The sequence below is a fragment of the Monodelphis domestica genome, chromosome 1 (assembly GCF_027887165.1).
Source record: "Monodelphis domestica isolate mMonDom1 chromosome 1, mMonDom1.pri, whole genome shotgun sequence".
Lineage (NCBI taxonomy): Eukaryota > Metazoa > Chordata > Mammalia > Didelphimorphia > Didelphidae > Monodelphis > Monodelphis domestica.
This window is the reverse complement of record NC_077227.1, coordinates 22,385,664-22,399,283: the sequence shown is the minus strand read 5'-3', so window position 1 is coordinate 22,399,283 and position 13,620 is coordinate 22,385,664.

The window sequence follows — 13,620 nt, the reverse complement described above, 5'->3', positions numbered from 1 at the left end:
AAAATATTTACACTATTAGAATGCTCTGTTTCTTTATAGCAACTCCCTAAAAACCCCAAACATCTGGCTTTTGAAGTGACACACACGAATATATGTTGCTTGCTGTGTTTTATAAACACAACTTAAATACAAAATAAACCGGTTTATATTATCTTAATAAAGGTCTTTTTTAAGTCAAATTCTTTTCAATTGAATAGAATAAACATTTACTAATTGCTTGCTAACTGCCAGGCACTGGAGATACAGAAATAAAATGAAAAATCGTTCTCCTCTCTCAAGGAGGAGCTGACATATTTCTAGGGAGATCCAATATGTACACATAAATAAATGCAAAGCATTAGCTGTTACAGGCAAGGGCAACTGGGAATGAAAGGTCTTTTGGGAAAAAAAAAATAAACAAACTAACAAGTTTCTGTTAATGCAAAAAATCTAGACCCTCGACCTCCAACCTTTGGAAACAGCCTCAGTAGGAGAGCTGCCATTTTTGTTTCTGTTACTTGAAGTTTTCTATCATTTTGCTTTGGCCCACTTGGTGGGTTGGCCTATTGGCTTCATGAAGGCTGTTGCCTAGATTTCGGGATTTAGGGAATAGCTGCAGGCTGGCGTATGAGGTCTCCTTAAGTGGGCCTGCCATCTCCTGTGATTCCCCACACATGTGGAGGCTCTACTTGCACTATGGTGCCTATTTTTTTGGTATTTCTGCGAATGGAATTTTATATCACTGAAATAACTAAGAAATGAAATTAAAAATAGCTATCAGCATGCATTGTGGAATGAATATATTCCATCATTGGTCACCAAGGAGACCGTGAATGGTTTTAGGAAAAAAAAATCCAAGTAGGATTGGCTTTCCCATGAGTCTGATGTCATTGGGATTTGGCTGAATAGGGTTCAGGGATTCTATCTGCCCGTGAGATGAGTCCACAAAGACAACTTTACCTGGGTCAGTACCGAGGGCAGAATGTGTTGATGGCTCTATTTTGTTAGCTCTGATGGGTTGTAATTCCCTCACCCTTAGAAATAATCTTCCCCCCTTAACCATCGAGATGCTGAAGTCCTTTCGGTGTCACTTCTCCAAGAGAGAGGCTCTATTCCAGAGAATCGCTGGAGGTTTCCCATAGAGGAAACTGGCCTGAATTGTCTCTGAACTTCTTCTACCTTTGAGTTCTTTGCCTATTTAATAGGACTGGAGAAAAGAAAACTTTCTTGCCTGTTTTTCCACTGGAGCTCTGACTGTTTCCCAAGGCAAGTGAGACAATAAAAGTAAGGCCCTGGGGATGGGGTCTCACGGAGACCTTATGTTGTTTGGATAGCATCTCCTACCCGAGTGGTCCACAGGAGCAAAGGAAGGAGCAGTGACTCTTGGGTCAGAGAACATGGGTTGAAAATGCTGTTATTACTAATTATTAGTTCCTTGACCCTAGGTCAGTTGTTTAATATCCCTGGACTTCAGTTAAATGATAAATGGCATTTGAGTTTGATATCAGTCCTACTATAAATAGGCAGCTGTTGGTGGTCTTGTTCCTAAACTCTGGTCCTGGAGTCAGAGGGACCTGGGTTCAAATCTGAACATAAACACTCACTAGCTCTGTGACCCTGGGAAACTCACTCAGACTCTGCCTCAGCTTCCTCATCTGTAAAATGGAGATAATAATAGCACCTACCTCTCAGGTTTGTTTTGAGGCTCTAGTGAGATAATATTTTGCAAACCTTAAAATAATGCATCAATACTAGTTATTTTTAGCTAACACTTACTACTTTTTTACTTGGGTAATTCACCTAGCTTCTCTGGGACTCAGTTTCCTTATTGGTAAAATGGAAGGGTTAGTCTATATGACCTCCAAGATCTCTATTAATGATCCCCCTCTATAGGAAGATTGAAAGTTTGCAAAACTCTTGACATAGAACAACACTGATAGACACTGCAAGTGTTATTATCCTCATTTGACAGATGCAGAAACTGAGGCTTGGAGAGGTGAAGGGATTGTCCATGGTAACAGAGCAAGTAAGTGCCAAAGACAAGAATGGGTCCTAGGTCTCCAGTGACTCTGAGATCAGCACTCCATCATTATGTCTAAAAAGAATAGCAGATTTAGGTGACACAGGGTTGGATAAGATGTCTTCAAAGGTCCCTTCCAGCTCCATGGTCCAATGATGCCCCTCCTTCCAGCTTTGGCTCATTAGGTCACAGGGACCTGAGTCAGCAGATAGAACAATCAAGAGTTTCTTGGCTCATTTCCTGCCTCCAACACCCCCAAAGGCTCCAAATACACAAAGAAAAGAGTCATTCTTCCATATTACCATGTCAAAGAATTGGCGATGAGAAACTGACACCCTAGGAGGACCAAACTCCCACACCGATTCCTTTTCACACAATATCCCCCACACTGTCTCTCCTCTGGGGCTGAGCCTTTTGGCTTCCAGACTCTCCCCTGATTGTCTCTCACAAAACAGGGACATCATCTTAGACTCAGTCCTCAGTTGATCATCTTGGACATTCAGAATCCTGTCCAAAAGGGGTTCATTCCAGAGAGGAGCGACTTTGCATTTGATGTAAATGCACGCCTTGGAAATCATTAGCTCCAGAAAAATAATTTATAATAGATTTTGGGGGGAAGGAGGAGGAGAGAAGAAGAAAGCTCGCCTCAAAGCACTCCTATTATAGATACATCTCATGACCTTTGTCTTATGAAAGAGAGCGTTCAGTCAGTCAGCTGTTTGGGAGCTCCATGCATGGGAAGGTTTTTGTGCTGACTTTCCCTGAAAAGGAGATGACTCATGCATCCAGGTCACTCCCCAGGGGCCTGCTTGCCTTATAGCTTAATTGGTTAGGACTGTTGATTACGAAAAGAAATTAAATCCAGAACTGGAAGAGACCCTGGCCATGTCTAGCCTTAATCCCTTATTTTACAGATAAAGAAACTGAGACAAAGAAGATAAAGATTTGCCCAAGGTCCCAGAGGATATAAGGATTGGATCTGGAAGTCAAAGATGGATATCAGAGAGGTAGCATGGCTTAATAGAAAAGGCACTCCCTGGGCCTGATTTCAAATCCTTCTTCCAGTGCTTACTTGTCATGTAAACCTAGAGTCAAAACCTCTCAAGTTATCTATTTCCTCATCTGTAAAATGATAAAGTTCAATGAGATAGTCTAAAGTCTCTTTTAGTCTGAGATCCCTCAAATCCCAGGAATCTAAATCCCAACCTGGAAGGGACATCAAAGACCATCTAATTCAATCTCAGTATTTTACAGATGAGAAAAATGTAGCTCAGATTGAGTTAAATGACTTGCCCAAGGTCACTCAGATAATAGTGTAGCATTTTGATTTGGCATAGAAGGGATCAAAGGGACCATATAGTCTAATCCTCTCATTGTATAAATAAAAACATGAGGGCACAGAAAGGAGAAATGACTTGGTTCTCATTGGTTAAATTAAATAATATTTGTGAAGCCTGATGCCTGGCATATAGTAGGCATTCAACCAATATTTGTTCCCTTTTCTTCCCTTCTCCCAAAGCACTAGGGCAGGATTTGAACCCAGATCCTCTGACTCCAGAAACAGGCCCTTTCCATTGTAACACAGTTGAACGTAGTAGGATTTAATTTTGACAAAGGCTTTTGAGACCTACTAATTTAGGTCCAATTGCCTTAAAAAGAAAGGAACCTGGTATGCTTTTATTTTTATTGACCTTTGACATCAAAGGAACAATTTAATTTCATGGTAATAATGTACAGAGCACACTAGGAGAGAAAAACATTCCCTCAAAGGCATTGCAGCAGAGATGCTAGATGCAGGGACTTGAAATATTGTCATTAACCAAAAGGGAACAGTAATTTTCCCCATTTTCCTTAGCAGAGTATTCCAACTAAGGCTTTCTCCCACTGTTCTCAGTTAAGTGCAAGGCAACAAGAGTCCCTCACTCCAGTTGAGGAGGGGAGGGATTTTCAAAGCTGGAATCATTTCAGGATCATGGATTAAGATTGGGAATATATATATATATATATATATATATACTCTAAATCATGTCTAGAAATCCTGTATTTTACAGATGGGGAAACTAAGGCCCAGAGATGTTTATAGTACCAGAAAAGCTTAGGTCTAGAAACAACTTGAGTGGCCATATAGTTCCACCCCTTCATTTTATAGATAAAAAAATGATAGATTACGTGACTAGTCCAAGATTATATAGCAGGTGTGTAGCAGAGCCTGGATATCCAGCTCTTTGGATTCCCAAAATCTAGAGTTATTTCTATTCTTACTTGACTTCTTTATGATAAAGGTAACTTGCTTCCCCCCCAAAAAAAAATGTGTCTTTCTAGGGTCTCCCTTCAATAGGTGTAGGACTAAATTATTTTTTTAGGGAGAGGGGAGAGAATAAGTCCTCTCACCCTGGCAGCCAAAAGCATCATTTTAAAAATAACATGAGAGCCATTGGAATGGGACACCACATGTAAGCCATTTGTAGAATCACTCATAGACCCTTGGTTTTGGAAGGGTCCTTCGAAGTGATCTATCCCAATGCTCTTATTGCCCACAATATCCGACACATGAGTGATTAAAGTAATTATCTATCTATCCACCTATCCATCCTCGATTCATCTATCTATCTATCTATCTATCTATCTATCTATCTATCTATCTATCTATCCATCCATCTATCTATCTATCTATCTATCTATCTATCTATCTATCTATCTATCTATCTATCTATCCATCCATCCATCCATCCATCCATCCATCTATCTATCTATCTATCTATCTATCTATCTATCTATCTATCTATCTATCTATTATCCATCCATCCATCCATCCATCCATCCATCTATCTATCTATCTATCTATCTATCTATCTATCTATCTATCTATCTGTTTGTCCATCTGTCTCTCTTTCTGTCTGTCTGTCTGTCTGTCTGTCTGTCTGTCTATCTCATTTCACAAATGAGGAAACTGTTTCTCCAAGGAGGGAGTGATTTGCTCCCTTTTAAGGAGCCAAGATGGCTCCTTTTCAAGATCAAGTTTTTGAATGATGGCACTGATGTGCTGACTGGTAGCTCTGGATATCCCTGGAAATCCTAGGTTCTTTCAGCCATGACATTCCCAGAATAATTGCCAAGCTCAGGATAAGGCCAAAAGATTGGATTGTTCCCACAACCACACCAGGCCTGCCACAATCTACATAGTCTCCAACTCTCCACCCATGGGGTGGAACAGAGTTCAGAATACTTATAAAGCCATGATATAGGACAAGACAGCAAAAGCTGGTGTCATGTGTATCAAGACCACTTAGCACATGAATGACAGATGCTACTGAAGGAATAACTGCAAGAAGAGAAGCCCCTTTTCAATGTATTAAAGAGCTTTCAAGGCAGCCCAGTAGAAAGACTCGTGCAGCTCTAACCCAGTGAAATCCTATACTTTGGTTCAGCTTACAAAAATGAATAGAAAATGAGAAAGATGAAGCCGATTACAATAACAAAAACAATATGAAAGAACAACTGAGCTCAGAGTAAATGCAATGAGAAAACTTCATCCTGGATGATATGACACATACTGTTTCTCTTGGTGGAGGTGGGAGATGACAGGTGCTGAATGCAGTGTATGCTGTCACATATAATCCCTGAGGAGTCGAGTTTCATAGAATTTAAGAATTGGAAGCAACCATCTAGTCTAACACACACCTGACGGGAATCTCCTCCTATTCAAACTTACCCAATAATTGATCTCCAGTGAAGGACAACTCAGTACCTCTTCAGGAATCCCATTCCATTCTTGGACAGTTCTAATTATTAGGAAGCTTTTTCTTGACATCTACACCAAAGTTGCTTCCTTACAACTTCCAGTCATTACTACTGCTTCAGTCCTTTGAAGACAAACAAAAACTACATCCCTTTTTTCTGACAGCTATCCCCTAGACCTGTGTTGGCAAACCTATGGCACATGTTCAAGGGTGGTTGCTCTCCTCTCTCTCCATGAGCACCAGAGGACGTTTCTCACATCATCCACCCCTCTACCCAACAGCCCAATGGGTGTGCCTCCTCCCTCCCCGTCTGGGATGAGGGGACTGCTCACATGCAGTGTAAGGGATGCGGTTTGGGTACTCAGTCTCTAAAAGGTTTGCCATCACTGCCTAGATCCTCCTGAACTATGTGAAGACTAATCTCACATTTCCCCTGAGTCTTCTCTTCTTTTGACCAGACCTTCCCACATTCAGCCAGGGTACTAAAATTCTGAACTCAGGGTCTGGAAACTTGAGTTAAGATCCAGATGCAAGCAATTACTAGCTGCATGATTCTGGTCAAGTCACTTAATTGCTGCCTGCTATGGTTTCCTCAACTTCAAAATGAGGATACTAATAGAATCCGCTTCCTTGTGTTTGTGAGGTTCAAATAATATAAACTATGTTGGTTACTTGGTTGTTGTCCTTCATAATCAAAGATGCTATCACTAGTGCTGTCTTTTGACTGGCACATAAATTGGACTTAAGTGAGGCAACTAGCATGAATTTACCAGCCTCACCATCCCTCCAGAATCATAAAAGTCCAGTGACAAAAGCCAAGATGTTGATGGCCCAGGATTGATGCCTAACTAAGCTCTACGTGCTCTATAGCTCCTACTTCTTCTGCCTTCCTGAAGGTTGGAACACTTTCTTCTCATTGTCCCTTTTGTCAAGGGAAGTCTTCATGTGCCTGGGATAGAGACCTCTGGGTTTGAGGTCTTTCAGCTCCTCTCAACCATTGTCAGAAATGGTTTACGAGGGTGCGGTGGCTGCTCATGCTACAGCTTATTGGAGCCACTGGTGAGAGCTGGGTGGCAGGGAGACACCGAAGGACAAAAGCAGCCCTGAAAAGGGCTCAGGAAGTCCTCACACCAGAGGCACTTGTCTTCCCCGAATGCTCCCTTTACCCCAATAAACCACATAAGGCACTTTGTGAACCTTACATCACTATGCCAATGCAAACATGGACACGTGGCCCTTCCCCACCCTGACAACCTTCCTCGGGATGCTCTCCAGCTTACCAACGTCCTTCTCCAACTGCAGCACCCAGATCTGGGTACGATACTCCACTTGTGGTCTGATCAGGGCAGAGTACAGCGGGATTCTCACTTCCCTATTCCTGAAAGCTCTGTTTCTCTTAATGCAAAGACCATTCTAACTCGGGGGGGGGGGGGGGGGGGATGGCTGCCACATCACACTGCTGACTCATATGGAGTTTGCAGTCTGCTGAAAAATCCCCGAACTTTTTTTACAGGCAAAACACACTCTAAGCACACAGCCTCCATCTTTTGGCTTAACTGACTTTCTTTATTACAAGGGAGGGCTTTCTGGAGCATGGGGCACACTGAGAAATAGCTGTGATGGGAAAATTAAGGTCATCAATAAGACTTTTAAATGAATGAATACATTTTTAAGGCTTAACCACTTGGACTCTCAGTGTCATCCTCTATTAAACAGGAAGGTTGGATTCGATCGTTTCTAAACCTTATGAGATAGACAGTTCTGTCAAAGACTTGGGATTTCAGGCACAGTATTAACAAGGATGCATTTTGGTGGCACTTAGATGGCTCAGTGGGTGGAGAGCCAAGCCTAGAGATGAAAGATCCTGAGTTCAGATTTGGCCCCAGGTCCTTCCTAGCTGTGTGACCCTGGGCAAGTCATTAACTCCCATTGCATAGCACTTACCGCTCTTCTGCCTTGGAACCCAGACCAAGTATTGATTTTAAGACAGAAGGCAAAGGTTTTAGAAAACAAAACATTGATGCATTTCTTATTTGGTTTGCATCTACCATACAAAGTTTACTTCAGCCCATTGCAAGTAGCACCTAGGTTTTAAAAATATTTGGGGGGCTCACATTCCTTTTCCCCAAACCCCAAGATTGGCCATTGTTGGCACTCATACGTCTTTAGGTGTTTTGAAAATTGGGTTATTTGTTTCTGCCCCATTTTTTGTTTCCTCTTTTCCAGGCTGATCTTTCACAGAGGTTCAAAGACTCCCTTCTGCTGCTGCATCTTTGGTTTCCATGCACCAACTCTCGTAGTGATATGTATAACCTGATTTCCCTATCCCAGTCTCCTCCATTGTTTAGGTTCTGTATGGCTCAAGGCATTTCATGAATTAATAATAACTAAAAAAATGTCTACCCTAATAGTTGCAAACTGAGCTAACCTCACTTTGGGCAAACTTCGTTCTATTCAGCATTACTGGCTCCATTCTATTCGGATTATACAATCATAGATACACAACTGCCAGGGATCGTAGAGGTCATTGAGTACAGCCTCCTCATTTTAATAGGTGAAGAACCTGAGGCACAGGGAGGTTACATGATGTCATAGGATCAGTGATAGGAGCTTGAAAGGATCTTTGAAGTCATCAAGGTTGATGCCTTTGTTTTACAAAGAAATGACCAATTAATAAGCTCATAGGTACTTATTTTACCGATGTGGAAACTGAGGCACAGAAGAGGTGAGGTGACTTAATCATAGTCACGTGTCTGTGGCATGATTTGAACTCAAGACTTTCTGGCTGCAAATACATGCTTTATCCATTATTCTATGTTATTAGCACAGACAAATAGCAAAGAAAGCTTTTCTAGTCTTCCATGCATGAAACAAAATTCACTTAATTGAACTTACAGCAAACTCCTCTTGTCATTAATGAAGAGCAGTATTCGTAGTCATATCATCATTATCATCAGCGTTATTAGAACTATTTTCATCGTCATCTTTTTCTTCTTGGGACTCGAGATAGAAGCAGTTGCAGCGTACATTCCCCTTCTATTCTGTTCTATGTTTAATGTTTGCAAGACTTTTGTTTAAAGGGATGGTTGCTTTCTGTAATGGAATAAGAGCTCTGAAATGCAAGTTATTGTATTGTTGTTATTACTTTACCAATAGCAAAAGCAAAGGATGCATAAATAAGGCATCCGCAGGGAGAGCCTGGAGTCATGTACCAGCAAGTGTCTCCCATCACCAATAAAAATGGAGCCTGGCGGTTACTCTGGCCAATGCTACCAGCAGGTCCATTTTGGTTCTTCTGCCTCTTAGCGTGGGGCTAATCTGCTCTCCTTTTCGTCATGTCATCTTCAGCTTTGTGTCCCGAAGCGGACGTGCATCATCTCTACACAGATCAAGCTTTCAAAGAAGTCATGCTTCGGCGGGCTTGCAGGGAAACTCCAGCCGGTAGCCAATATCCCTACTCTCAAGGAGTTCACAGCACAATGGAAGAGACAACATGCAAACAATTATGTACAAACCAGATATAGTTAGGACCGAGTGGAGCTTAACCACTGGTGCAAAATACGAGCAAGAGTGGATCTTGTTTCTTATAAACAGGGAGCAAGACTCGGCCAACTGGTGGAATCCAGGACAGAGAGTAGCGATGAGAATTTAGCTGGCCTGAAGGAGGTTCCATTTGAATGCTTCTCTCCTCGCTCCATCTATGGACCACATTGTTTGGATACACAAAAAGGAGGAAAATGAACTTCTTCTTCCATTTCTCATCTTCCATTCCTATCGAAACGTTGTTCTTGTTCAGAAACTCTGACATCATTGTAGAGAAATCTTCTTAGATTCATGTCATCAATGTGATTCATGGGACACGGCACGTTGTAAGTTTAGAAATCAATATAGGATAACTTCTAGTATCATATTTAATAAGATTTGTTAATAATAACCAAAATAAAAAGCTAGGGTAAAAAGGGAGCTAACTCAGCCACTGTCTTGAGAGAAGAGAGCAAGAGGCAGACTTATGCGCAATGATATACAATATGCAAGCACGCAAGGTGGGGATGAAAGAGGAAAGGGATGCTGGGAGTTGTAGTTCAAGGGTACAAACTTTTCTAATTACACAACTTTCAAGATAAAGAAACTGAGACCGAGGGAGGTGAACAAAATGAATATGCTGCCTTCAGTCACACAACTAACATGTATCAGAGGTAGGAAGGGAATATACGTCTTCCTGACTCCAAGGAACCAAGGAACTGCTTGGCCATGACTGCCATCTGCCCAGGAACAATGGCGACAGGAAACTAGAAGATGGAAATTCATAGGATAGAGGATTGAGAAGGGCAGCTCAGTAGCTCAATGAATAGAGTGCCTAGAGATGGGAGGATCTGGAATTCTTTCAAATTTGACCTTAGATACTTCCTACCTGGTGACCCTGGTCAAGTCACTTGAACTCCATTGCCTAGCCCTCACCACACTTCTGCCTTGGATCTAATACTTGGTATTGAATCTAAGATGAAAGGTCAGGGTTTAAAAAAGATCAAGGGCTGAGGATACAAACTAGTCCCAGAGCAATCTACTTTATTCCTCCTCCTGCTTCCTCTCCCCTCTAATTATACAGATAAACAAACTGAGGCTCAGAGAAGTCTTAGGAAATTAGATTCAGAATTGGAAGCGATCTCAGAAACCATCTCAAACAATTACAAATGAGGAACTAGGGCTTATGAAGGTTTAATGACTTGCCCCAAACCACACAGATAACGTCAGAGGATGGATTTGAACCCAAATCCTCTGTCACCAGAATCAGTGCTGTCCAATAGGAAAGGAAAGAGAACAAGGCTTTAGGAAGCACCAACTCCATGCCAGGCACTGTGTTAATAAACACTTCATCGTTTTCTCATGTGATTTTCACAACAACCCTGGGGGGAAATGCTATTAATTTCTCTGTTTTACAGATGAAACAACTAAAGCAGACCATAGCTAAGCTACTTGCTTAGGGTTATACAGCTAGTAAGTATAAGTATTGGAGGCTAGATTTAAATTCAGATCTTTCTGATTCCAGGTCAAGCACTCCATACACCATGGTGCCACCTAGTGCCTTCTAGTCTCAGCACACAGAGAGCAAGGGACAAAAACAGAATTCAAACCCAGGGCTTCTGACTCCAAAGTCTGTATTCTTTCTATTTCTGCACTCTATTTCCCTTTCTCCACCACTTTTTTGCTGTTAAGATGTAGTCAAAATCATTTGTTAATGACATTAGTACATGCTCTCAATGTCGGACCCTTTTGGGTACTCTTCCAGTGCACTCAACAAGCATTTATCATTTACGTTCTGTGTGCCAGGGACTATGCCCAGGGCAGGGAATGAAAAGAACCACCCCTGCCCCATGCCAATATTCCTATCCTCAAGGAGTTCACGGCATTATGGAAGAGACAACATGCAAACAATTATGTACAAACAAGATATAGTTAGGACCGAGTGGAATAATCAGCCAAGGGAAGGTCCTTTCTTCCTCAATAATATCCACGCCTCAGGTATGGGACTTCGGAGTCATCTGCCAGTCTTCATCCTCTTATTTCTTGGGATTATTCTTTGGGATGTTTCCAAATGATCTTTTGCTGTCCTCCCCGCCCCACCAGCCATTCCTGTGCCCATCTTCACCCTGAAGTCACTGAGTATATCATGGCTTGGAGAGTCTTCTCTAATTCTTCATAGAATTGCTTTCCTCCATTTTCCTCTGCATCCACTATCCATACCTGAGCCCCGAATGTCATGGAGCTCATCATGAAGACTACAAGCCCGGTCACCAAGGATTTCAGGATATAAGGTTTCCTATAGCTTTGGGGAGCACCTGAAATCCACTTCCCCTAAGTCCAAAGAGGGCTGGGAGCTGTCCCTCCATTTGGCTGCCATTTCTTTCCATCCTGTCATCTGTTTTCATTTATTGCTGTAATGCTGTTGTTGAGGCTTTTCATTTCCGTTACATACCAACTTGTTGGTCATTGGAGAATGTATGATGTGGCTGCCAAGTAAGCTAATGCAATTTGCATTAAGAGAGGTAGAGTTTCCAGGAATCTGGAGGTGATGGTCCATCTCACTGTACTCTGCCAAGAAAAGCCTCTACACTGGTCAAACTGTATCCAAGTCTCCAATGGAGCTGTGGACACTATGCCTTCCACATTACACAAACAGCCTTGAGAGTGTCCAGAGGAGGGCCACCAAGATGGTGAAGGGACTCTAGTTCATGTCACCTGAGGAGGCATTGAAGGACTGAAAAGAATTTTGCCTGGAGAGGAGAATACTCCCGGGGGAAAAAAATCCATGTCTCCAAGTACTCGAAAGGACATGACTTTGAAAAAGGAATTGGATTTGAATGAATGAATAATTGGATTTAGATGGACAAATAGATGAAAATGTGCTTATTTGGCACTTGCTCTGTGCTAAGTAGTGTGTCGTAGTGGCTCTCGTGTTCAGAACGTTCCAACAAAGAAGCGTTTATCAAGTGTCCATTATGTACAAGGTGACAGGACGCAGTGCTGGACAGTCCAAGATAAGCCTGGCCCAGATTCTACTCTCAGATGGCTCGTTGTGTGTTGGGGAAGCTCTGCTCTTAGGAAGGTCTTCCTCATATCCATTTCTGGGCACACAATGACGAACATGAGAAGGAGCCCTGAGTTTGGAGTCAGAGGAGTCACAGTCAGATCCTTCCTTCATCACTTATAACCGTGGCAAGTCATATAATCATAACTCCAAGCTGAAAGCAGGGAATCATGGACAAATCACTGCATTGGTCCAAAGTCAGCCTCAGCCACATGCTCTGTTGGGAGAATGCAATACATACTTGCACTTAAGATTGTTACCCAATTAGAATTAATTCTTACTCTTACTTCTAAGGCAACTTAGGGGGCACAGAAGATAAAGTATTGGGCTTGAAATCAGGACGTCCTGAATTCTAATCCCGCCTTACACATTTACCGTGATCCTCAGCAAGTCATTTAAAAGCTATCAGCCTCAGTCTTCCTCATCTGTAAAAATGGGGATAACATTTGAAGAGAATACAAATTAGCCCCAGAGGTCAGAAATGGCAATGAATAAGTTGCTTAGAGGCATATTTAGATTTAATAGCAGGAAACAAATTTCTCCCTACAATCAGATCCATCTAGAAAAGGAATGAGTTCCCCTCCTTGGAGGTCTGCATGAAGAGAGCACAGCACTTGTGCATTTGATAGAGCAATGGCTAAAATAGATGAAAACTAACGTCCTTTCCATCTTCAAGATTCTATGATCCTGCCAAAGTTTCCATATTTATAATACCAGCAATCCTAGGATAAGAGGTTTCAAGATAGGAGGCGCCTTAGAGGTCCCTGAATATATTTTACAAGTAGAGAAACTGAGGTCCAGAGAGAAGTCACTTACAGGGGTCAAATAGCTAATAAGTGGCAAGATTTGAATTCAGCTCTCTCTCACTTCAAATCTAGGCTTAATTCACTATTCCACACTGCCACATACTAAGCTAGAACCTTGGATTTCAACCCCCTTAGCCTCCTTTTCTATCCCAATCACCTTCACCACTTAAGCAGTGGGGATGGGGGTGAATAGGGAGGGCTCAGCTGGCATTGATTTCAAGAATCCATACTTTCTTCCATCACCCAAAGGAGGCATCAGAGGAGGACTTATTTTGCTCAGGGCTTGCTTCTAGAAATTAAAAAAAATATTTCAAACATTTGTATCTTTCATAAGAATTGGAGGTGGATCAGTATCCCAGCCCACCCTTTCCCCACCTTCTTTTTATAATGAGGAAAGCAGGCATCAGAGGAGAAGTGACTTCCCCAAGGTCACCTGGGTAGAAAATAACTTCATACTCACCTGACTCAGGTGCTTGCTTGGGTTCCAAG